The sequence below is a fragment of the Mustela erminea genome, chromosome 15 (genome assembly GCF_009829155.1).
Source record: "Mustela erminea isolate mMusErm1 chromosome 15, mMusErm1.Pri, whole genome shotgun sequence".
Classification (NCBI taxonomy): Eukaryota; Metazoa; Chordata; class Mammalia; order Carnivora; family Mustelidae; genus Mustela; species Mustela erminea.
The window spans coordinates 24,400,096-24,423,729 of record NC_045628.1 but is presented as its reverse complement, the minus strand read 5'-3'; the positions used below and the strand labels follow the sequence as shown (position 1 = coordinate 24,423,729).

The window sequence follows — 23,634 nt, the reverse complement described above, 5'->3', positions numbered from 1 at the left end:
TGACAAATTTACCTGTACACAAAGTGGGCTTAAAGAATACAGCTAGAGCTTATGGGTGCCATTGCCACTTTTCACCAGGCAATGGCCCACTTTCGCTCTTTAAGTGTACTAACTACACTTATCTACTCAAAAAACTCTGTATCTTCAATCTGGTCTTGGGTCTCCAATTCTTTGGTGCATCTGGGACACAAACTGCAAGACATGGTAACAATTTCTCCATTAAAAACTAGGAAAATGATTAATCCTTGTGGGTAATAAAGAAAAGTTAATGTTACAAGAAAGAGTCAATCATTTCTTAGAGGGGGTGTATAAACTGTAATCCATCCTCTGTCAGATTCATTCCTGTGTCAAGGAGTTCATTTCCTGTGAGATTATGTAAAATTCTTTTGAGAACCTACAAAGCAGAGTTCTAGGACCTGAATTTTGACATTGTTTTTTTCAGGGCAAAATTACTTATTTCAAAATATTCCTGGAAATTTGTAATGTGTTTGAACAAGAGATGAGAGATCTGATGTGGTTTGAATTAGATATAACAAATTTCAAAACTTTTCATCAACTGGTAATTAATTGCATTTACCAAGATTTTTAGAGATTACAAAACAGAATAGTGTGCTACAATAAGTGTATTACATAGGGAATGAAGAACATTTTACTAATGTACTTTAATGTGTATAAAAACCTGTATATATGCTAGGGAGAAAGTTTTTGCAAACAGAGAATTTTTCATTGTATCTAACTCTAAATAGCATGGTCAATATTTTAGCAACAGAGACCTGGGTTAAGCCCTAAATTCTGCTATTTACCATTGAGTGACCTTGGACAAGGTGCAGCACCTTTCTAAGATACAGTTTTATCATTTGTAAAATGAAGAATGATAACAGCACTTTCCCTGGGTTGTTAGAAGGATTAATTAATTTAATGAATATAAAGTGATTAGCACTATGCTCACCATGTAGTAACCTAAATATTTGATAAATACTGTTAGAAAAATAGTCGCAATCATTATCTATTTTATAAAGTCCAATTAACCTATGAAATTCCCCTTTTTTCTACTGTCCTTCTACTGTTGTTGTTTCTATAGTTTCATAGTTTTGCACAGTTGTAAACACAGTACAGTCCTTTGCATTGGTTTCCTTTCATTTACTATGTTGCTTTGTATCCTTTACAAATTATGAACAAAACTATTTTCTTTCAAGTTCCAGTTATTGCAAGGATAGGATAATTCCAATTATTCGTAGTAAAAAATTCTATGATAAACATCTCTAAACCTATACTAATTTCCAACCTTTGAAATGACATCGTTAGCAGTAAGTTGCTATAAGTAGAATTTATGTCTTTAAAATATAATGCTTCATTATTTTCACCTTGTGAGATGAATAATATTGCTGAACACCTCCCTTATTTATGTGTTATAATTTTCTATTTTCCTCTAAGTATTGGCTTTGTTCACTTTACAGGAAATTATTTATTCTTTGTATTCTCCTGTAACATTTATATTGCAAACATTAGATCATTTATAATTTTCTTATATATTTTTGTATTTATATACAAACTTTTTAGCACAATTATATCAGTTTTACCAAGTCTATTTTTACTTTTTCAGTTACTTTTCACTTTGAGCAGGTTTTGTAGTTTATATAATCCAATTAGCACATCTCTTCTTTGTGATTTAATTGTTTTAACATTTAGACAATTATTACTGTCATAATATTAATCCAATTAGACTTAAATTTTATTTTCTGCTCATTCTTCTAAGTTCATCTTGCATCTGTTTATATGACTTTCTAATCAGTTTTAATATAATTTGTTCTGATGATGGAAGTGTTCTGTATCTGCACCATCCAATGCAGTAGTCAATAATCAAATGAGGCTACTGGGCATTTGGAATGAAAATAATAGTTTTGTGTTAGAACTCTTGGTCTTAATAATACTTGCAATACATAAAAATTTTTAAAAATATGTGATTTGTACTTCCTGATACCAATGACATAATTCATTTTCCCTTTTGGGTAAGGAAAAAATATGTTACACAGGGCTGGTCACCTCTAAAATTATATAGTTGAAATTGATATTGATTAATATAATTTTGGCTTTTTCTTCATTCCTCTGTCATTTACTGGAATATCCAATGTGCCTTGTATTGACCTATTATGAGATGAGTGCTGTCATTTATGTGATATATTCTGATTATAAATATGAAAGTATGTATGTTCCATAACTATGAATATAAGTTTTTCATATATATGAGGATCTGAAGTGGGTGTCACACATGAAATCGAATATGAAACAGTACCTAGTCATATATATTTCAAGCAGGTGGAATTGGAAAATGTTTCAACTGAAGAACGATATGCACACCTAATCTCTTATGCCAGGAGATAAATCCTCTGAATTACACTATTAATTATAATGAGCTAATAATCAGAAACAGCAAGATAAATACTGTGGAGAGAAATCCCATCTTTAAAACTAACAATGTCCCTGCTTCCACCTTTGCCTTTGACTAAGTATGCCTAAACAGTCCCCCCGCTTGACTAAACTTAAGACAAGCTTCATGTTGAATCAAGGAGTCTGATTTCACCTTTTTCATAGCCTTTACTTTAGAAAACTTTTAACTGTAAATTTTCTCTGCCACTTTGAGATATTAATCTATTAAAAGTCTGTTCCCACATCTTCTTTACCCTTTCATTTATCAATGGACCCTTGGGCTGCTTCCATAATTTGGCTATTATAAATAATGCTGCTATAAATATAGAGGTGCATGTATCCCTTTAAATTAGTGTTTTTGTATTTTGAGGGTAAACACCCAGTAATGCTATTACTGGATCATAGAGTAGTTCTATTTTTAACTTTTTAAGAAACTTCCATACTGTTTTCCATAGTAGCTGCATCAGTTTGCAATCCCACCATAATGCAAGAGGGCCATTGCAACATGCGGATGGAGCTAGAGATTGCTAAGTGAAATAAGTCAGACAGAGAAAGAAAATACCATGTGATTTCACTCATACATGGAATTTAAGAAACAAAACAAATGAGTAAAAGGAAAAGAAAGACAGACATAAACCAAGAAACAGACTCTTAACTATAGAGAACAAACTGATGGTTGGTTACCAGAGAAGAGGTGAGTGAGGGGATGGGTGAAATAGGTCATGAGGATTAAGGAGTGCATTTATCTTGATGAGCACCAGGTAATGCATGGTATTGTTGAATCATGAATCCTGTACCCCTGAAACTAATACAATACTGGGTGTTAACTATACTGGAATTAAAATAATAAAAAATAAGTAAAGTAAGAGCCAAAAAAAGCTTGTTGCTAGTTTCACAACCCAAGAAAGTCTTTTTTAAGGACCTGGGAGCCATCCTTTTAAAATGTGAACTTCAAGAGAGATAGTATCCCCATCTCCCAGTTTCTGTGTTAAGGGTAGAAAACTAACTTCTAAATTTAGTGAATACCTTGGTTCAAGTTGTAAAACTATGTATTGTCATGAAGATAAGGTAGTATTACTTTTCCTTTGGTAAACCGAATTAGCAACCACAAGTGGACTGTGATTTCCCCCATTCATTCTCCACCCACCACAGCACAGGTCTTGAAAATTATCTAGTCCTTTGTTCTCCAGAAGTTCAGAATGAGTTCTGGCCTCTTTCCACTACAAGTCTTAAATAGTCTTCCTTGCCTGTTGTTATCAACTGAAAGAGTCCCTGCCCACCAGGACCCCAATTCATATGCTGAAATCTAATCCAAGTATTTGGAGGTGTGGTCTTTGTGAGATAATTAGATCACCAAGACTGAGCCCTTGTGTATGGGATTAGTGCTTCTAAAAAAGACCCTAGAGAGCTTTCTCCCCTCTTCTGCCAAGTAAGGACACAGCAGGAAGATAGTTATCTATGAAGCAGGAAGTAAGCCCTCACTAGACAGAGAATCTGCTGGAGTCTTCATCTTGGACTTACCAACCTCCTACTACCAAAATTGTAGTTTGTTATTGTAGCCTGAATGGACTAAGACATCTGCCTTAAGTTGGCAAAATTTTTCCTTTGTACCTTTCAACAAAGAATCAACATGATCACATTAAGACCTAAATCAGATCACATCTCTCCTCTACTCAATACCTGAAGTATCTTCTCTTTCCTTCAGAATAAAAGTTGAAGTTTGTATAAGGAGCTACTGGACCAGATCTCTTCAGTCTTATGTCCAAATCTATAAACTTTGTACCTAATACATGCCCTCTTCCACCATATATACAATTCTATATGGAGGAAACTATGAGCCACCCAGGAACCCATGAGCCACTCCCTGAACTCCCAACATCCAATCAATTATTTATGAAATCCTATCACTTTTACTTCCTGATAGATGAAAAGCTGTTATTATTTCCTTTCATTCACTGTTACTCTCCTCTAAAATTATGTTATTCCCTGCCTAAATGACTGCAGTAGCCTTCTAATCCTGTCTTTGAATAGTAGCTGCTTCACTGCCTTGCACTCTCCACCACTTATAGGGTGTAGGGACAGCTAGAATGAACTTTCCGAAATAGAAATCTGATCATACCACTCATGTGTAAACCCCTTCCATTGCTATTTTCATAATTCTTAACTTCTAGCAAATGACCTTTCATGTCATCTCTGATGATCTGACCTCTGATCACCCATCCACCTCTTCTACCATTCTCTGGGCTCTAGCTCCAGCTCATCTCCCAAGTCCTTGCAGTTCCCATAACTCTATCCATGCCTACCTTCATTCAAATATGCAAAAATTCCAGTTAGCAGCACCTTAACTCGCCAATTTCCAATTATCTCTTTTTTCTCAGCTCAGATACAACTTTCCCTGAAACGTTATCCCCAATCCCTCTTGACCAGGTCATTTCCATCTACTATTTGTTTCCATAATCCTCATCTTTTATAGTACTTTCCTCTGTCACTTATTGAATATAGCAAAGATAATTTATCATGTTTTTAAAGTCTATTTAACTTACTAGACTATAAAAATTTGAAGAGGGATTGTGATTGTTTTGTTAAACATTTTATCCCACAGTACGCTTTCAGGTGATTATTGAATAAATACATCTCCACTGATTTCCACTTAAAATTTAAAATTTCTACTAAGGTGCCTGAAATTTATTATGTCTTTTTTTTTCTTTTTTAAACCCCTTTCTCTCCTGCATGCATCTCCATGATGGGGAGTGTAGCTTCCTAAGACTATATGGGACACCTGCAGGAGGTGTCACCTATGGCTCTTTGTCTTCTATTCTAGACTGAAAACTCCTTTATTCTTTCTGCTCCTTGATAACTGACTTACTCAGACAGGTACTTCCTGAGACAGCCTTCATTTATCTCCATGAGGCTACTTAAGGTATAGCAGGTTTACCTCTTGAAGATATGGGACATTTCTGCTTATTTTAGGTTCTTCTGCAGCTCAGAAGAACATTGACAGCTGTCCTTTCTGTATCATCTCATTATCCAACTGTATGATCCCTGCGATTTCTTCACCTGCCCAGGGCTTTACCTGGAAAACGAATTGCAGATTCCTTTTACTGGTGAACCATCATGTCTATTTTGTTTTTGTCATGCCTTTGGGTATAATTTCCTAATTTCTAAGGGAATGCTCACTTGTGTGCATGCACTCTCTCTCAGTGAATGAGGTAAATTGAGAATAATTATTTCTACAACACCATCTTACTAGCATACTATCCATGAAGGAGACTACAAGCCTTTTTAAAAATTCCTATTCCACCCATGATTAAATGAACCTGAGAGAGGGAAGGAGGTACACAGTGAATAGTGGGAGTTGGGAACATAGGCAGTGTGGAAAAAATAATCATTGTGTGTGGGGGAAGACATCATCCTGCTACCTATTTACACCAAATACTAGAGAACACATGGCCATGGTCTTACACCATTTTATTACTAGAAAGAAAACATTAATTTGCATGCAATTAAAGAAAAATTCTGTCCACTGGCTTTAGTAGGTCTCTACTATTGGACATTTTCATTGGTAAGTGTAAAATCTAGAAAGAAATAAGAACTAGATTGAAGCTTTGAGCTGCCTTTCTGTTTTCCTACCAGAGACCTATATTTACATTTTAACACATTACCACTTCATTTTTACAAAAAAACAAAACAAAACAAAAAAATCACAAGCCAAAAACCACACACACAAAAAAACACTCTAAGGGGCCACCCTGTTGTTCAAAGATATCTTGGAAGATTTCAATATGAAAAGCAGAGTTTCAAGACAATAAAGAGTGAAGTCATTCTGCATAAGAAAGCATTTTCTTCATTGTAGAATGATTTTTACCTTTGCAATTTATGTATTCTTTATCAAAAGTTATCCAGAGTAAAGCTAAAGTAGCCATTGGACAATGACAAAGAATGAAAAGGGAATCACCCCAGGCTGGATAAGAATTTAGAGGGGAATGCACTTGTGTGAAATTCAACCTGTGGTGGCATTCCATGATGAATGTCTCAGATTTTGCAAATAGGGCAACATTTGCTAATATAAATGAGAAGGATAAACATATTTTAATAGATTATCCTGGTTGTAATGGCAGAAGACAGAGACAGAGATGGTCAAATTAAAGGAGTGGATAAGAGATAGAGAGATAGAGCCTTTTTTTTTTTTTTTTTTTTTTTTTTGGTCTGAGAGTAGACATTCCAACTTCCACCCTGAGAAGAAAAATCCTTGAAAAATCCTTGGGTGATGTTATGGACTAAACTGTGTCCCCATACCCCCCAAAAAATTATGGTGAAGCCCTGACCCACCATGTGATGCTATTTGGATGGGGTCTTTGGTGGAGAATTAGGCTCACATGAGGTTATAAGGGACTTCGTTATGAGATTAGTGACCTCACAAAAAAGATACCAGAGAGCTTCTTCTCTCCCCCAACCTCCCACCCCATGTGAGGACAAGAGAGAAGGCTGCAGTCTGTATGCTGGGAAGACTGCACTCAGCAGAACCTAAGCATACTGATTTTTTGAAGTTTGGACTGCCAACATCCAGAACTATAAGAAAAGAAATTTCTTTTGTGTCGGCCACCCAGTTTTCTTTTTTTTTTTTTTAAGATTTTATATTTATTTATTTGACAGAGATCACAAGTAGTCAGAGATGCAGGCAGAGGTCGGGGGGAAGCAGGCTCCCTGCTGAGCAGAAAGCCAGAAGCAGGGCTTGATCCCAGGACCCTGGGATCATGACCTGAACCAAAGGCAGAGGCTTTAACCCACTGAGCCACCCAGGTGCCCCTGGCCACCCAGTTTTGATAGGTATTTTGTCATGGAAGCCCAGGCGGTCTGACACAGAGACTGTGAGGTTTGATCTGGGGGATTCTGTGGAGGAAAAAGATAAGAATGGGATTATGTTCTCCATTATTCAAAAGAGCAAGAAAAACCCGTTTTCCAGATATTGAGGAGAAACAGAACTGGTAGGGAGAGAAACTTCATCAAAGGAGTCTAAATGTGTGTGTGTGTGTGTGTGTGTGTGTGTGTGTGTGATATTGTAATTCATTTACAAGCCTTTTGTAAAGTCTCATTAAATGTGACAAATTTTATAAGTGTTGTGAGGAAGTACATGATGTGTCCATTTTTATACACATACTGTGAAAAGTCAGCACCATGGAAAGTCAGGGGAGGTAGGCCATGAAGCGATCTGCAAATGTGCGCAGTGGCTGGCTAATACAAAATTGTTGGCTGAAGCAGAATGTGGATTTCAGGTCAATTCATGTTACATGCATTCTTCATGAATTTACTGACAAATATGAGATGAACCTAAAAGAAGACTAGATTTTCTGTTGACAAATGAAATGAGGGAAGAGTGATATCTGAAAGCTGAAGAAGCCAAGAATTTCTGGAACAACAGGCAATGATCTCATTATTTCAGATCCATCAAATGTGCTATCCATGAAGAAGGAGAAGCAACCTGTCCTTGGCATTGCTTCTTGACTCAGAAAATGAGCTTAAACTCCTTAGTCTGGTCTTCCTTGGTCTGATCTATAACACTGCCACCTAAGTATTATTTTAATAATAGTGGGTTTTCCCCCCTGTGGACATTTTATTTCTTAGTCAAATAAATTGTTAAAAATAAATAACTATGGAGTAAAAAGAGGTTCACAAATTTCAAAAGATTATTTTGAGCTGTAATAACTGACGAGCCAGGAAATATTGTCTAACACAACTTTAATACAAATGCAATGACAGGGCAATTCCATTAATACATGGAATACATAATGTGTAAACACTGAGTAGATAGGTTGAAAATGTGCAGTCAGAAATAATGAATAATTCAAGGAAATGGCAATACTGTGTGAAGAACTTTTGGGAACACCAATAAAATCATCAAGGAGATCTTCATTCAATTCCAGAAAAAAATAAAACAAACAAACAAACAGGCGGCTGTCATGAAGCCATAAAGTATACTTCTCCCCCAAACATTTTTCTTCGGCCAGGGAACATCTGGAGTAAGAGTCATATTCTAATTTTCCTTTTGACAATTCATTTCTCTCTTACTGGTGAGAATAAACAGAATTTGTCAAACTTCCTGGACATATTCCATGTCTTTACTCTAAAGCCATTCTAGAAGAACAATTGCTAATGCAATTCAAAAGGAGTAACATCTTCAGTCAATTTAGACACAGTCCCATAATACAATAATTTAGGCATAACTGTAAGAGATTTTCACATAAAGAGACTTCAAGCCTGATATCCCAATATGGATCAATACCATTCTTGTATTTCAAACTAGTAAGTATTTCTCACTGAGCTTATATGATCCATAAGATTTTAAATAATTAACATCATAGGCAATGATAAATTAAAAAAAAAAAACCATCTAGATAATAGGCCAAAAAAAAAAAAACCCTTTATGTATTTATTTGGGTTTTAAATAACCAATAATATATCTGACATTACATATCTGTTTTTCAGTGATAAAAGGACATTTAACCAGGTCACAATATTTAAACTTACTGAAGCAATTTGATGAATGAAAAAGGTATTATTTTAAACATAGAAACATTTTATTGTCTTTTGTTAAAAAAGGAAGAAATACAATTTCCGTAACACGTGAAGATTTCTACATAACATCCTAAAAGTAATATCATATTAGACTAAAAAACCAAAATACTAGATTAAAAATATATGAAAATCGTGGCACCTGGGTGGCTCAGTAGGTTAAGGGACTTACTCTGGGTTTGACTCAGGTTCTAATCTCCCCACCAGATCAGCCCCTTCTTGGGCTCTGTGCTCAGTGGAGAGATTGCTTCCCCTCTTCTTTCCCCCCTGAACATTTAACACTCTCTGAAAGTAATCTTTTAAAAATGTATGAAACTTACAAAATAATGTAATAAAAACAGAAAAATACTAACTTGGTTTCATCACAGTGGTACTGAATTTTAGTTTAGGTGTAGAAGCTTCTAATAAAATATAATTAAGTCAATACTTAAGAAATTAGATAAAATCACTCAATAAGATCACTGAATAAGAAATGAAGTTTATAGATAAATACAATATAGGTGAGAGAGAAGTTCCATGCTAAGTGCATATATGTTACCCGTGATGATGTCAGGTTTATCACTTTAGATTCCTCCTCAATCAAATTTCACCCTCCTTATCATACATCATACTGTGTTCAACAGTGGCATCTAAAGATTATTATTTGTTTTATTCCATGTCTGTTTCATTGTACCCCAATTACTTTAAGACCAACAGCTTCTTGAGGATACAAACTATACTTTGTTCTCTATTCAGTTATCCACACCTTCTAAGATTTTGGGCTCATAGAAATGGCTCAACAAATATGTGCTGAGAAAAAATTTAGAGGAGGCATAGCTTAAGGAAATAGAAAATTTTATACTAAGAATGTTATAAAAGAGCTTTGATGAAACAGAGCATACAAGTAAATGTGCTCATGAATTTTATGCATTTGGAAAGAATACTAGAATGATGGAAAATAGTACAACTGAAGAAAATGAATGGAATTGTTCTAATAGACAACTATGGGCCCTTGTAAAATTTATAGAGAAATTTGACTGACTTATACTTCCTTCCTTCTGTAGTAAGTATACTGTCCAACGTTATTGCTGTTGATCAGGAGTGAGCGAAGAGTGGCAAGATCTCACTTCTTCTTTGAGTATGAACTAAATAGATATTAGATATTCAAAACATTTTAGTTATGCAGAAGAAAAACATAAAGGCCAGAAATGCTGCAGGGGAGGGGACAAAAATGGAGTGAAAATAAATAGCACTTTGTAGGCTTACAGCAAGCCCAAGAGTGATCCAATCACTAAGAGTTAAATCAGCACAGAATGATAAAATGTTTGCAAATCACATAACTGATAAGTGATTAATAAAATCACTGGATAGAATGTGTAAAGAACCCCCAAACTCAACAATAAGAAATCATTTTAAAAATGGCCAAAAAACTTGAATGGACATTTCTTTAAAGAAGCATACAAATATTCAACAAGCACATGAAAAGAAGCCCAGTATGACTAATTATTAGAGAAATGCAAATCAAAATCACAATGAGATACCACTTCACAGCCATTGGGATAGCTATTAAAAAAATCAGAAAAAAAAGTGTTGGAAAGAATGTGTAGAAATTGGAACACATAAAGATTGCTGGTAGGAATATAAATGGTGCAGCTGTTGTGAAAATCAGAATAGTGGTTCCTCAAAAAATGAAACATAGAATTACTATATGAAGGTTTTACTATATGAACAATTCTCCTTTTGGAAATAGACCCAAAAGACCTGACAGCAAGAACTCTAACAGACATTTATATACCAATATATATAGCAGCACTACTTACAAAAGGAAAGAATCGGAAGCAACTCAAATATCCACTGATGAAATAATAGAGAAAATGTGGCATACATCACATTATTACTAAATGTTACTATTAAAATCATCAATTTTATCTTTAAAATAATAAATTTTGTTAGAGACCACAATTTAAAAAATTTGGCTTTTATTAAATACAAAAAATATAGTCTTAAGTAATTTAGCTTTTAATTAAAAGTAACTTCAATTATTTGGAATGGTCAAATATTTAGCAAATACTACCTTCATTTTTCTCTTCCTCTTCCTCCCTCTATTCATATCTTTTATCCTGGCTTTAAAAAATAATATTGCATGTTCACATAGGAACACATACACACAATATTCACTAAGTCTTTTGAAAACTAATAAACATATATATGCACAGCAGAAAACTTTATAATTTACTGGTGTCATTTACTAAGAAAGGATGTTATTTAAATCTGGTTATAGCAAGCAAAGATGAAACATAAAGATGTTCAACTTACTGTTCCTCTTTGAGAAAAGGAAAAAGAAAAAACAAAATACCACCCAAAACAATCAAATAACAACAGAACTAATCCAAAGTGTCATCCAGACTTAACACTTCTGTAATTTTACTCCCATAAAGTGACTAACTTTATTTTATGGAGAGGATGAGTTGCATTATTTTATTTCTGTGCTTATTTATTGAGATATAATTGACAAAAAAATGCATAAAATTAGAGTATATAATTTGATACTGTGAAAAATAATAAAAGAATACATCTGGAGTGCTTGGATGGCCCAGTGGGTTAAGCCTCTGCTTTTGGCGCAGGTCATGATCTCTGGGTCCTGGGATGGAGCCCCACATCAGACTCCCTGCTGAGCGGGGAGCCTGCTTCCCCCTCTCTCTCTCTACCTGCCTCTCCATCTACTTGTGATCTCTGTATGTCAAATAAAGAAATAAAATCTTAAAACAACAAACAAACAAACAAACAAAAAAACACATCGGGGTGCCTGGGTGGCTCAGTCACTTAAGCGTTGGCTTTTGGCTTGGTTTATGATCCCAGGGTGCTGGGATAGAGTCCTTCATCCCTCATCAGGGAGCCTGCTTCTCCCTCTCCTCCCTGCTCATGCTCTGTCTTGCTATCTCTGTCTCTGTCACTATTTATCAAACAAATGAATTTTTAAAAATCTTTTAAAAAATCATGAAAATGGAGTGGGGAGGCCAGAAGAGGGAGACCTTAAGTGTCACCTATTGTCAAGAATCACTGGCCCAAAAGGAAGAGGCAACTCTTGAAAGTTACTACTCCCAGCAGGAGGAAGAAAGGATTCCTCCTCACCTGGCTAAAGTCCAGCCAATGAGAGCAATAGTAAAACAAAGCCAATGAATAGCCACCATGCTCTGAATTCCTGGTTTACTTCCATGGACTTTTTGTTTGTTAACAGCTCTCTCAACTCATCCTTTTTTTTTTTTTTTTTCCCTTTTCTCCCCTGAAAGAGCAATCCTATCCTTTATTCTCTGGACTTTCCTAAGATTTTACCATACTTTGCCTGTTCCAAATTGCAATTCTCTGCTATTTCCAAGTAAACCCATTTTTGCTGGTAAAATAACAGATAGCTTTATGTTTAAGGTCAACAGTACCTTTTGACATAGGTATTGCTCCTATGAAACAATCACTGCAATCCAGGTAATGGACATAGATATCACCCCAAAATATTTCCTCGTGACATATTTATTTTCTCCCTCCTGCCCAACAAACATGTACTCTTCGTTCCAGGCAACCACAGATCTCTGTCATTAGAGCTTTATTTGCATCTTCTAGAATTTTATATTTGTAGAATCACTGAGTATGTGTTTCAGTTTTTGTCAGACTCCTTTTCTTTGAGCTCCATCAATGTATTTGCATTATCAATAATTCATTCCTATTTGTAGCTGAGTAGTATTCCATTATATGTATATACCACAGTTTGTTCTTCCAAGCATCTGCTGATGGACACTGGGACTGTTCTCCATTTAGGGCTATCACAAACAAAATTACTATGAACACTCACTGAAAGTCTGGCTCTAAGCTTTCTTTCTCTTAAATACTTAGAAGAAGAGTGTTTCATTCACATGGTATGTGTATATTTAACTTTATAATAAACCTCTAAAATGTTTCCCAAAGTAATTGTATCATTTTATATTTTCACTGGTAATGAGTGAGAGTTCCAGTTCCTCCTCCTCTCAAGACACTTGCTAATGGTCAGTTGTTTTTATTTTAGCTATTCTACTAGATAGTGATATTTCTTTGTGGTTTTAATTTTAGTTTTCCTATGATTAATCATAATAACTATCTTTTCAAATTCTTATTTGCTTGTTTTACAAACGCTTGTTTTATAAAGTGTGAGGGATGTTTTAAAGCTTTTTTTTTTTTTTTGGAAATGAACTTTCCATTATTCCAGCATCATTTGTTGAAAACAAAACTACCATACCTCCACTGAATTGTACCTTTGTCAAAAATCAGTCTTCCATATATATCTGTATCTTTTATCAGATTCTTTGTTACCTAGATCTAGTCATTTCTTTGTAATAAAAACTTGCCTTGATCACTGTAGATTTATGTAAAGTTTTGAGGTAGTGTTTACCTTGAAATCAGGTGGCTTTCTAGCTCTCTAACTTCGTTCTTCTTTTTTCAAGTTGATTTCATTGTTTTAAGTTCTTTGCATTTCCCTATCAATTTTTGTAATGGCCTTATCAAGTTATATAAGAAATCTTGCCAGGTGTGTGTGTGCATGTGTGTGCATGTGTGTGTGTGTGTGTGTGTGTATGTGTGTTAACAACACAAAAACACAGCATTAAATCTACTATCTCTGGGGCACCTGGGTGGCTCAGTGGGTTAAGCCGCTGCCTTCGGCTCAGGTCATGATCTCAGGGTCCTGGGATCGAGCCCCACATCGGGCTCTCTGCTCAACAGGGAGCCTGCTTCCCTCTCTCTCTCTTTCTCTGCCTGCCTCTCTGCCTACTTGTGATCTCTGTCTGTCAAATAAATAAATAAAATCTTTAAAAAAAATAAATAAAAAATAATAAATCTACTATCTCAACCATTTTTTAAGTCTACATTTCAGTAGTATTAAATATACTAACATTCTTGCACAGCTGATATCTAAAACTTTTTCACTTTGCAAAACTGTAATTCTACAACCATTAAATCCCCTTTCCCTGCAAACTTTGACAATCACCTTTCTTCTTTCTGTTTTTATGATTTTGACTACTTAAGATACTTCCTATCAATGGCATACAGTAGCTGTCCTTATGCAACCAACCTATTTCACTTAGCATAATATCCTCAATGTTACCCCACAATATAGCACGTGACAAGATTTCCTTCTTTCTTAAGGTTGTCTAATAGTCTGCTGTGTGTAAATAACACATTGTCTTTATCCATTCATCTGCTGATGGACACTTGAATTGCTTCTACCACTTGGCTATTGTGAATAATGCTGCAATGCATATGAGTATGCAAATATGCCTTGAGCTCCTATTTTAAATTCTTTTGGAAATATACCCAGAAGTGGGACTCCTGAATCATATGGTAATTCTATTTTTAATTTCCAAGGAAATCTCTAAGTTTTTTCCATAATGGCTGTACCATTTTACATTCTTACCAACAGCACATAAGGGTTCTAATTTCTTCACATACTCACCAAATTTGTTGTTTTCTGTTCTTTTGATAGTGACCATCCTTATGGGTTTAAGGTGAAATTTTTTTAAAAAGTAAATAATCACACCTGAATGGGCTGCATTATTGGAGAAGGGCACATGGGATGTGGAGTTAACAATGTGAAGAGAGTTGGGACCTGAGATCGGGAAAGAACAGCCTCCTCTTCCCATACATGCCCACTGCTCCATATAAAAAATAACCAACTATGAGAGAGCAGCTAAGACAGCTACTTAGGGCAGGGAAGGGAACAGGGAACCTTAGGGCAGTGGAAGGTACCACACCTGTGCTGGGCAGTGCCAGTATGGAGAATATGAGTCTCTGTATCTTCCACATAGGTCTATGTAAATACATAGAGAGAAGTTTTTCACTTTTCCCTGCTCACCCCTCTATTCCACACTGCTTGTGGCAGTCCCAACTCCTCTTTCCACACTAGAGAGAAGGGAAAGGGATGATGAGCAAGTCATCACTGAACTGTGATGAGACCTGCTTCCATCAACTTTTGGATCTTCTGTGCTATTATAGGATTCAAGTGTTTGCTGAGCACCTGGGGGTCCTTCTGCATCTGTTCCAGGATGAGCCACATGGCCGGGTCACTCATTACTTGCTGCACCTCAGGTTTGGCTATGGCCCATCACTGCATGTCTTTGGGGCTGTCTGGCAGTTGTACTGGGCAATCATACAATGTTGGTAACTGTCTGCCACTTCCTTACTGATGGAGTCCAGATCTAATGCCTTCTGGTAGATATCTGTGGCTTTTGTGTAGTCCTTCCTTGCTTCCAGTGGAGCTGCTTTCCATGTGTAACCCTTGATGAAGGTTGGCTCTAGCTGGATACATTCCTCACATTCCTTGAGTGCCAGCTGAAACTCCATGAGTTTGTACAGCTTCACTGCTATACAATTTGGCCTCTTTGGATTCTGTGTGATGGCTTCTGTATAAAGCTTAATGGCCTGGAGATAGTCTCCTTTTTGAAAACATTCATTACCTTTGTTCTTCTCCTTCAAGGCTAGGTCGGGATTGATACAGGCCAGCCACTCTTGCTTCTTCAGAATTTTCTCTGCCTGTTGGCATTTCTTGAGTACATCTGGGGTTCAGTCCAAAGACTTGCTATAGAAATGGATGAAATCCTTGTACTTTTCTTCTTTGAGGCAGGAGTTGCTAATTTAAGCATAAGCTTTGGCAATCTGTCATAGTCTTCTCAGTTTTCTTGCCCCACTTCAATGGCCTTCTTACTGTAGTTGCCTTTCTTAAAATGTAGGGCTGCTTGATTGGTCATGTAAGTCGTGTTGGTGGGTTCCAAGTCCTGAGCTCTGTTACAGGGCTTCAAGGCTGTGTCAAAGTTTTTCTTCCTGTAGGCCTCGTTCCCCAACTCTTTCCCTTTCAGTGCCTGCTTCTTATTCTTCTTCCACTGGTTCTGGCTTGGTGTCCTTCTAGGAAAGAGGAGATAGGGGAGGTGTTCCAGATTCCTCCTCTCATTCATACTGCCCATATAAACTCCCAGCAGGACACTGAGAGTAGTCAGGATCTGGGGATCTCAGTTTTGTGTCCAGGTCAGATGGCTTGTTTTGTAGTTATCAGCTCGATCAGCTCCCAGTAGGTAGGATCAGTGAGCAGCATCCTTGTTCAGGGATGACTCTCCAACTTCTGGTACAGACTGGGCATGTTTAAAGGGTTCATAAAGTTCCACTCTGCCAACCTAGCCTCCATATTCTATAAACCCTCTTTGAGCTGAAGATTATTTTCTTCATCTTTTCAAACCTTTTCGTAGGTTTCCTTGGCTTCTTCAAATTTGTTTAAGAACTTGAGCTGCTGTCCTCCATGAATAGCCCTTGCCCTAGTCAGGCATTTGTTCCATGCTCCCAACCCTCACTGTGGTTTTGACTTTCATTTTTCTTATGATTAGTGATGTTGAACATCTTTTCATATGCTTATTGGCCAGCCTGCTAGAATTTTGATTGGGATTTCCTATGCAGCCATAGATCGCTCTGCGGACACCTGATATCTTAACAACATAAGAGTCTTCAGCCTTTATACTCATTTAAACTCTCTTTAATTTCTCTCGGCAAAGGGGTTATGTCCTTTTTAGTGTACAGGTTTAGCACCTCTTTCATCATATTTATCACTAAATATTTCATATTATTTGTTGTTAATTGTTTCAAAATTCATTTTGGGGTTGTACCTTGGTACTATATAGAAAACATTTGATTCTTCTGTATTGATATTACTAATTTGCTGAATTAACTTAATAGTTGTAGGTTTTGTTGGTTATATTTAATTTTTTTTGTTTATAAGTACATTGTATTTCTTCATTGGCATTCAGGTAGTCTGTGAGCAATATTTATTTCTTTCTTCCTAATCAGTGTGACTTTTTTTTTAATTGAAGTGGGTACAATCTCCAGTACAAAATAAACTAAAAGTGTAGAGAGGAGAAAATCTTGCTTTCCTCCTGATCTTAGAGGTCAGTAACTTCCATTAGTAAGTAGTCATTCATTATAGAGTTTTTTAAAGATACAGTTTATTAGGATTAGAATATTCTTTTGTTATTTCTATATTGTTGATATTTTATAGCAAAAATAGATGTCGGATTTTGACAAGTGCTTTTTTCTGTGTCTCTTAAAATTATCATACGGTTTTTATGTTTAGTTTGATATGATAAATTACATTGATTTTGATTATTGATTACTAAATTGATTACTAAATCAACTTTTTACTCCCGGGATAAATCCTACTTGGTCATGACAACTTTCTTTTATATTGCTGGATTCAATTTGCTAAAATAGTTTATATCACTTAAACTTATATTTATGTGGGATAACAGTAATTTGTTAGCTCCTAATCTGTTTCTATGATTAGTATTAGGGTAATTTAGGTCTCTTAAAATAAACTGAAAAATATTATTATTCTGCAAATTTCTAAAAATACTCTGCGTGGAATTGGTATTACAATATTTTCCCTAAAGTTTGAAAGAATTCACCATCATTTTCATAAACACTTATCACCCTCTTCAGACTGTGGAATACATAGGGATATAATATCATTCATTTCTGGCACTGGTAATTTGTATATTCCTACTTTTTCCTTGATATTTAGTTAAAAGTTTAACAATGTTATTGGTCTTCTCAAAGTTATAAGTGTTTGGTTTTTCTTTTTCTAAATTTCATTTTATTGATTTCTCTTCTATTTTTATTATTTCTATTCTATTGTTTAAATTACATTTACAGTTTATTTTCTAGTTTCCTAAGGTATAAATGTTATTGATATGAACGCTTGTGTCTTTATGTGCATTTCTACTATGCATTTTGTGCTATAAATTTCTCCTGAGGTGTGTTTTAACAATAGCCAACAATAAATTTTGATATATTGTATTATTTTCATTTAGTTCAAAATATTTTTTAAATTGAACAATGCCTTTTTTAGAACTCTATTACTATCTTTTTCAAATATTTATGGGAGATATTTCAAAGAGATGTATGTTGATTTTTAATTTAATTCCACAAGGTCACAGAATATATTTTATAGAATATAAATAGAATTTTTAAATGTTATTAAGATTCATTCTGTGACCCAGGATATATTTATCATATTGGTAAATGTTTCATGTGCAACTGCAAAAAAAAAAAAAAAAATAGGGTATTCTGTTGTATGTAGTGTTGAATAAATATCAATTAGGTAAATTTGGTTGATAGCATTGTTCAGATAATCTATATCTTTACTGATATCCTGTCCACTCTTTTTACCAATATTGGAAATAGGCTATAGCAATCTGTAGCCATACAGGTGAAATTGTCTATTTTTTATAGAATTCTTTTTAGTTTTTGCTCATGTGTTTGGAAGGTCTGTTAATGGATGCATAGACATTTAGGATTTTTAATTACTTTTCAAAGATTTTATCTATGTATTTGAGAGAGAGAGAAAACATAAGTGGGGGTGGGGTGGAGCAGAGGGAGAGAGAGAAGCAGACTCTCCAATGAGCAGGAAGTCCAACTTGGGGCTCTATTCCAGGACCCCGAGATGATGACCTGATCAAAGGCAGACACTTAACTGATGAGCCACCCAGGCATCCCAAATTTTTAATTACTTTAGCTTACTTTTTCATTATGCAATGATTTCTTTTGCCCCGATAACATTATTTGCTTTGAAATTTATTTTATCTGATAATATAGGTACTCCAGCTTTCTTTTGATTAAAGCATGTTATAACTTTCCTGTGTTTTTACTTTTAATCCATTTCTTTATATCTTGAGTGTGTATGTTAAAGGTAACAGAGTTTTTTCTTGCTTTTTCATTCAGTATGAAAATCTATTCCTGTTCCTGGAGATTTGGGGCCAATGACATCTAACGCTGCTGTTGGTGTGGTAGGTTTAAGTCTAACATTTTGCTATTTTTTCTAGTTGTTTTAAATATTCTTTGTTCCTTTTCTTTCTTCATTCCTTTTTTCTCTTTTTTCCTCCTCTTCTTTCTTGTTCTTTTTTTTCTTGCTGTATTTTGGATTGAGTATTTTTGTGATCATCTTCTACTGTTGATTTGTTAGCTACAGTTATTTTTTATTTCAATGGTACTTTATATTTTATAGTATACAGCTTTAAGTTATCACATCCTACATTACAAATGTGCTATCAGAGGTATAGCATAAGAATATTTCAAAAATATTCCATTTCCCTTTTTCCATGTTTATGGTACTGCTTACTTACATTTTATGTACATATCTTTATCAACTCCAGAGTATTATTTTTCTTTAAACAATAATCCATCAACTACACATCATTACCATTTATCTTGCTATTTTTTCTTCCTGGGGATCCATGTTTACACCTGGTATACATTTCCTTCTGACCGAAGGATACTGTTAACATTTCTTGTAGCGTATACCTGACAGGGATTGATTTTTTCAACTTTTGTATTTCTGCACATGATCTTAGCCAAAAGGTCGAGAGGCGATCAACTTTTGTATTTCTGAAAATGTCATTTTTGCTTTCATTATTTTAAAAGCTATTACAGAGGTCTTAGAATTCTGTGTTGATATAATTTTCTCCTTTCATAATTTAAAGATGTTGCTCCACTATCAGCTCAGTTACAATGTTCCTGGCAAGAAATCTGCTTTCTCTTTTACCTTTGTTCCTCTGTATACAATAGGTCTTTCTCTGTTTTTAAGATTTTTTTTCCTTATCACTGGTTTTATGGAATTTGACTATGATGTACCTTGCTGCAATTTAGTTTGAATTTTTTTTGTGTCTGGGATTCACTGAACTTCTTGGATCTGTGGGTTCACAGTTTTCATCATATTTGGAAAAAATCACATTTCCTCAAATTATTTTTCTATCAATGTCTCCTCTCTTCTTCAAGGATTTTATTATACTTATGCTCTTTTCTATTTTATTGATTTTTACATCTTTTAAAAAAAACTTTTAGAAACTCTTCCATGTTATGTATTTAAGCAATGTTAATTTTTAGTTAACATTTTCTTCTGCAATAATTAATCGGCCATTTATTCTATCCATAGCAACTGTTCCTCAGATGTTGGCATCTGCATCTTCAGAGTAAAGTTTTTCATATCCTCAATACATCTACTTAAGTTTTTGCATATGTGAAATATGGTTAATTTTTAGTAACTTTCATTGTCTTCACCTAATTCTAACATCTGTAAAAGTTCTGAGTCAATCTTGATTGATATTTTTTCTTTTTCTTTTTCTTTTTTTTTATTACAGATAATATTTTCTTCCCTCTCTATGTTTGGTAATTTTGGCTGAGGGCTATATTTATTTGTTCCATATAAAGATTCTTGAGCATTATTGTGTAACACAGTTAACTTGAAGTTTTTTTTTTTTTTTGCTTTTATAAATTTTAAAAAGGTTTGCTTTTTAAAAATTTGTTAGGTAGATAAGAGCAGTTCTTATTGTCCGCTACAGAGGCAAGAAACTTAGTATTCCCCACAATGCTGTGAGAATTTAAAATAGTCTAGCCTGGCTATTGAAGATCGGTACTTTTATTGGTCCCATGTGAGCTCTGAGTATTGTTCCTAATAATCTACTGGGTGATTCTCCAATGTAACTGTCTTATACAAATGTTTGGGTCAATATTCTTCTCAATACTAGTAAGGACCATTTCAGATTTCTGTGGTTCTTTATGTTGCTCTTTTATTTCCCATAATCTGGTTTGTGGACTGTAATGGCCTTGTTTTCTGCAGATTCTTAGTTTCATATCCTCCACTCAGAGAGATTACTGGCTCTACTTTTAGTTCCCCTTATTTGTATTGCAGCTTGGAAACTTTGTCATTGGTAAATTGGGACAGTGGTACAGCTCTCTTTATTTCTATTCTCCTTTAGTGATTGATATCAATTATCCTGAAAACTATTATCCTGTGCATTTTGTTTTTTTTTATTTTTTCAGTCAGGACAGTGAATCGAATGACTGTTAGCCCTGTTTGGCCAGATACACCCATGTGACTTCTATCACTGGAAAGTTAAAAAGTGTGGACTTTAGGGGTACTGACAGAAGCATTCACCAATAGCCAAAATCTCTCTTTCTTGAAATTATCAAAACCAAAATAAAGGAATGCCTTAAGGCTCCTCACAAGGGATACATACCACTGAATTACAACTATATCAGTGCCTGAGTCTGCCTCAGATTCAGGCAATAGAAATCTGCACTGGAACCTTGCTTGAAGGATCCTGGGTCATAATGTTAACACTATACTTTCTGGTTTGTAAATTTTACATGCCTTATTTTTCAGAACCCAGTATACATATTCTTGGTAAGACATTATTATTCCTGCTTTACGATTTGAGTAATTAAGGTTTATGTTAATTTAATTTTCACTAGCTGACAGTAAATGTTAGACCTAGAACTAAAAGATTAAAATCCATATCATTCTTTTTTTCATGTTATCTTTTTAAGCGAGAACATTTATGATCTACTCACCTAGCAATTTCAAATATACAATACAGTATTATTAACTATAATCAATTTGCTGAACATTAGATTTTCAGAACTTATTTACCTTATGCCTAACTGAAAGTCTGTACCTTTTGACCACTATCTCCCTAGCCCCCACCCCAGACTCTAGCAATTGTCATTCTGCTTTCCACTTCTGTGAAGCCATGCCATTCTTTCTTAAAGGGTAAATTTCATCTCATACTTTGCAGTATCACTCTGACAGCCTCATCTGGGGATATCCTTACAATTAAAAAAAAAAATACTTTACTGAACCCATACATGGAGAGCTGAGGAACAATAACTGACTAAACACTGACATTTTTTTTTAATTTTTTATTTTTTATAAACATATATTTTTATCCCCAGGGGTACAGGTCTGTGAATCACCAGGTTTACACACTTCACAGCACTCACCAAAGCACATACCCTCCCCAATGTCCATAACCCCACCCCCTTTTCCCAACCCCCCTCCTCCCAGCAACCCTCAGTTTGTTTTGTGAGATTAAGAGTCACTTATGGTTTGTCTCCCTCCCAATCCCATCTTGTTTCATTGATTCTTCTTCTACCCACTTAAGCCCCCATGTTGCATCACCACTTCCTCATATCAGGGAGATCATATGATAGTTGTCTTTCTCTGCTTGACTTATTTCGCTAAGCATGATACGCCCTAGTTCCATCCATGTTGTCGCAAATGGCAAGATTTCATTTCTTTTGATGGCTGCATAGTATTCCATTGTGTATATATACCACATCTTCTTGATCCATTCATCTGTTGATGGACATCTAGCTTCTTTCCATAGTTTGGCTATTGTGGACATTGCTGCTATAAACATTCAGGAGCACGTGCCCCTTTGGATCACTACATTTGTATCTTCAGGGTAAATACCCAGTAGTGCAATTGCTGGGTCATAGGGCAGTTCTATTTTCAACATTTTGAGGAACCTCCATGCTGTTTTCCAGAGTGGCTGCACCAGCTTGCATTCCCACCAACAGTGTAGGAGGGTTCCCCTTTCTCTGCATCCTCGCCAGCATCTGTCATTTCCTGACTTGTTGATTTTAGCCATTCTGACTGGTGTGAGGTGATATCTCATTGTGGTTTTGATTTGTATTTCCCTGATGCCGAGTGATATGGAGCACTTTTTCATGTGTCTGTTGGCCATCCAGAAAAGACCTTGAATAGCCAAAGGGATATTGAAAAAGAAAGCCAAAGTTGGTGGCATCACAATTCCGGACTTCAAGCTCTATCACAAAGCTGTCATCATGAAGACAGCATGGTACTGGCACAAAAACAGACACATAGATCAATGGAACAGAATAGAGAGCCCAGAAATAGACCCTCAACTCTATGGTCAACTAATCTTCGACAAAGCAGGAAAGAATGTCCAATGGAAAAAAGACAGCCTTTTCAATAAATGGTGCTGGGAAAATTGGACAGCCACATGCAGAAAAATGAAATTGGACCATTTCCTTACACCACACACAAAAATAGACTCAAAATGGATGAAGGACCTCAATGTGCGAAAGGAATCCATCAAAATCCTTGAGGAGAACACAGGCAGCAATCTCTTCCACCTCAGCTGCAGCAACATCTTCCTAGGAACATCGCCAAAGGCAAGGGAAGCAAGGGCAAAAATGAACTATTGGGATTTCATCAAGATCAAAAGCTTTTGCACAGCAAAAACAGTTAACAAAAGCAAAAGACAACTGACAGAATGGGAGAAGATATTTGCAAATGACATATCAGATAAAGGACTAGTAACACTGACATTTTGAGTCAACCATAGCTATAGTATTCTCCTTTTCTGGTTTTAACATCAGCAGGATTGCTAGGAACACAGAGATGGCATTAATACAGATGCTTTCTTATGCAGACATTCAGACTGTCTGGCTGCCTGTTTAAAGCTGAAGGACATTTTCACAGTTTACAAACAGCCTCCCTTTTAAAATAAACTACCTTGCTAACACCTTGCATGCTAAGTTAATGCCAGTGGCATTTTTAGAAGCAGAGTTACTAACCTCTGAGAGTATAAATTTAATGGAAACCCTGACAGCTTCCTATCTTTAACTAAGAGAATGCTGTCAATGTTAGATGGCATTCTCCAGGTAGTAACGATGAGGTCAGCTCTGTACAGCAAACTAATTGCAAGATGAGTTTCTGCTGACAAATTATAAACTGCACTTATATATGCTATACAAATATAATGTAGTTCAGTGCATTGGATGGATGCAGCACAA

General features: G+C 35.4%; 1 protein-coding gene and 1 pseudogene across 13 annotated transcripts in view; both read right to left on the bottom strand.

Annotated features, from left to right (window-relative positions):
• Nucleotides 1-23,634, bottom strand: part of SLITRK1 (SLIT and NTRK like family member 1) — a 430,289-nt gene that overhangs the window by 383,827 nt on the left and 22,828 nt on the right. For 10 of the 13 annotated variants that reach the window (XR_004279168.1, XR_004279171.1, XR_004279169.1 and 7 more), the window contains exon 3: nt 5,363-5,500. The exons of the other annotated variants lie outside the window; for them this stretch is intronic. The gene's annotated coding sequence lies outside the window, so the exon portion shown is untranslated. The remainder of the gene's footprint in view (nt 1-5,362; nt 5,501-23,634) is intronic. 13 annotated transcript variants of the gene reach the window in all.
• Nucleotides 14,433-16,443, bottom strand: LOC116574248 (annotated as a pseudogene).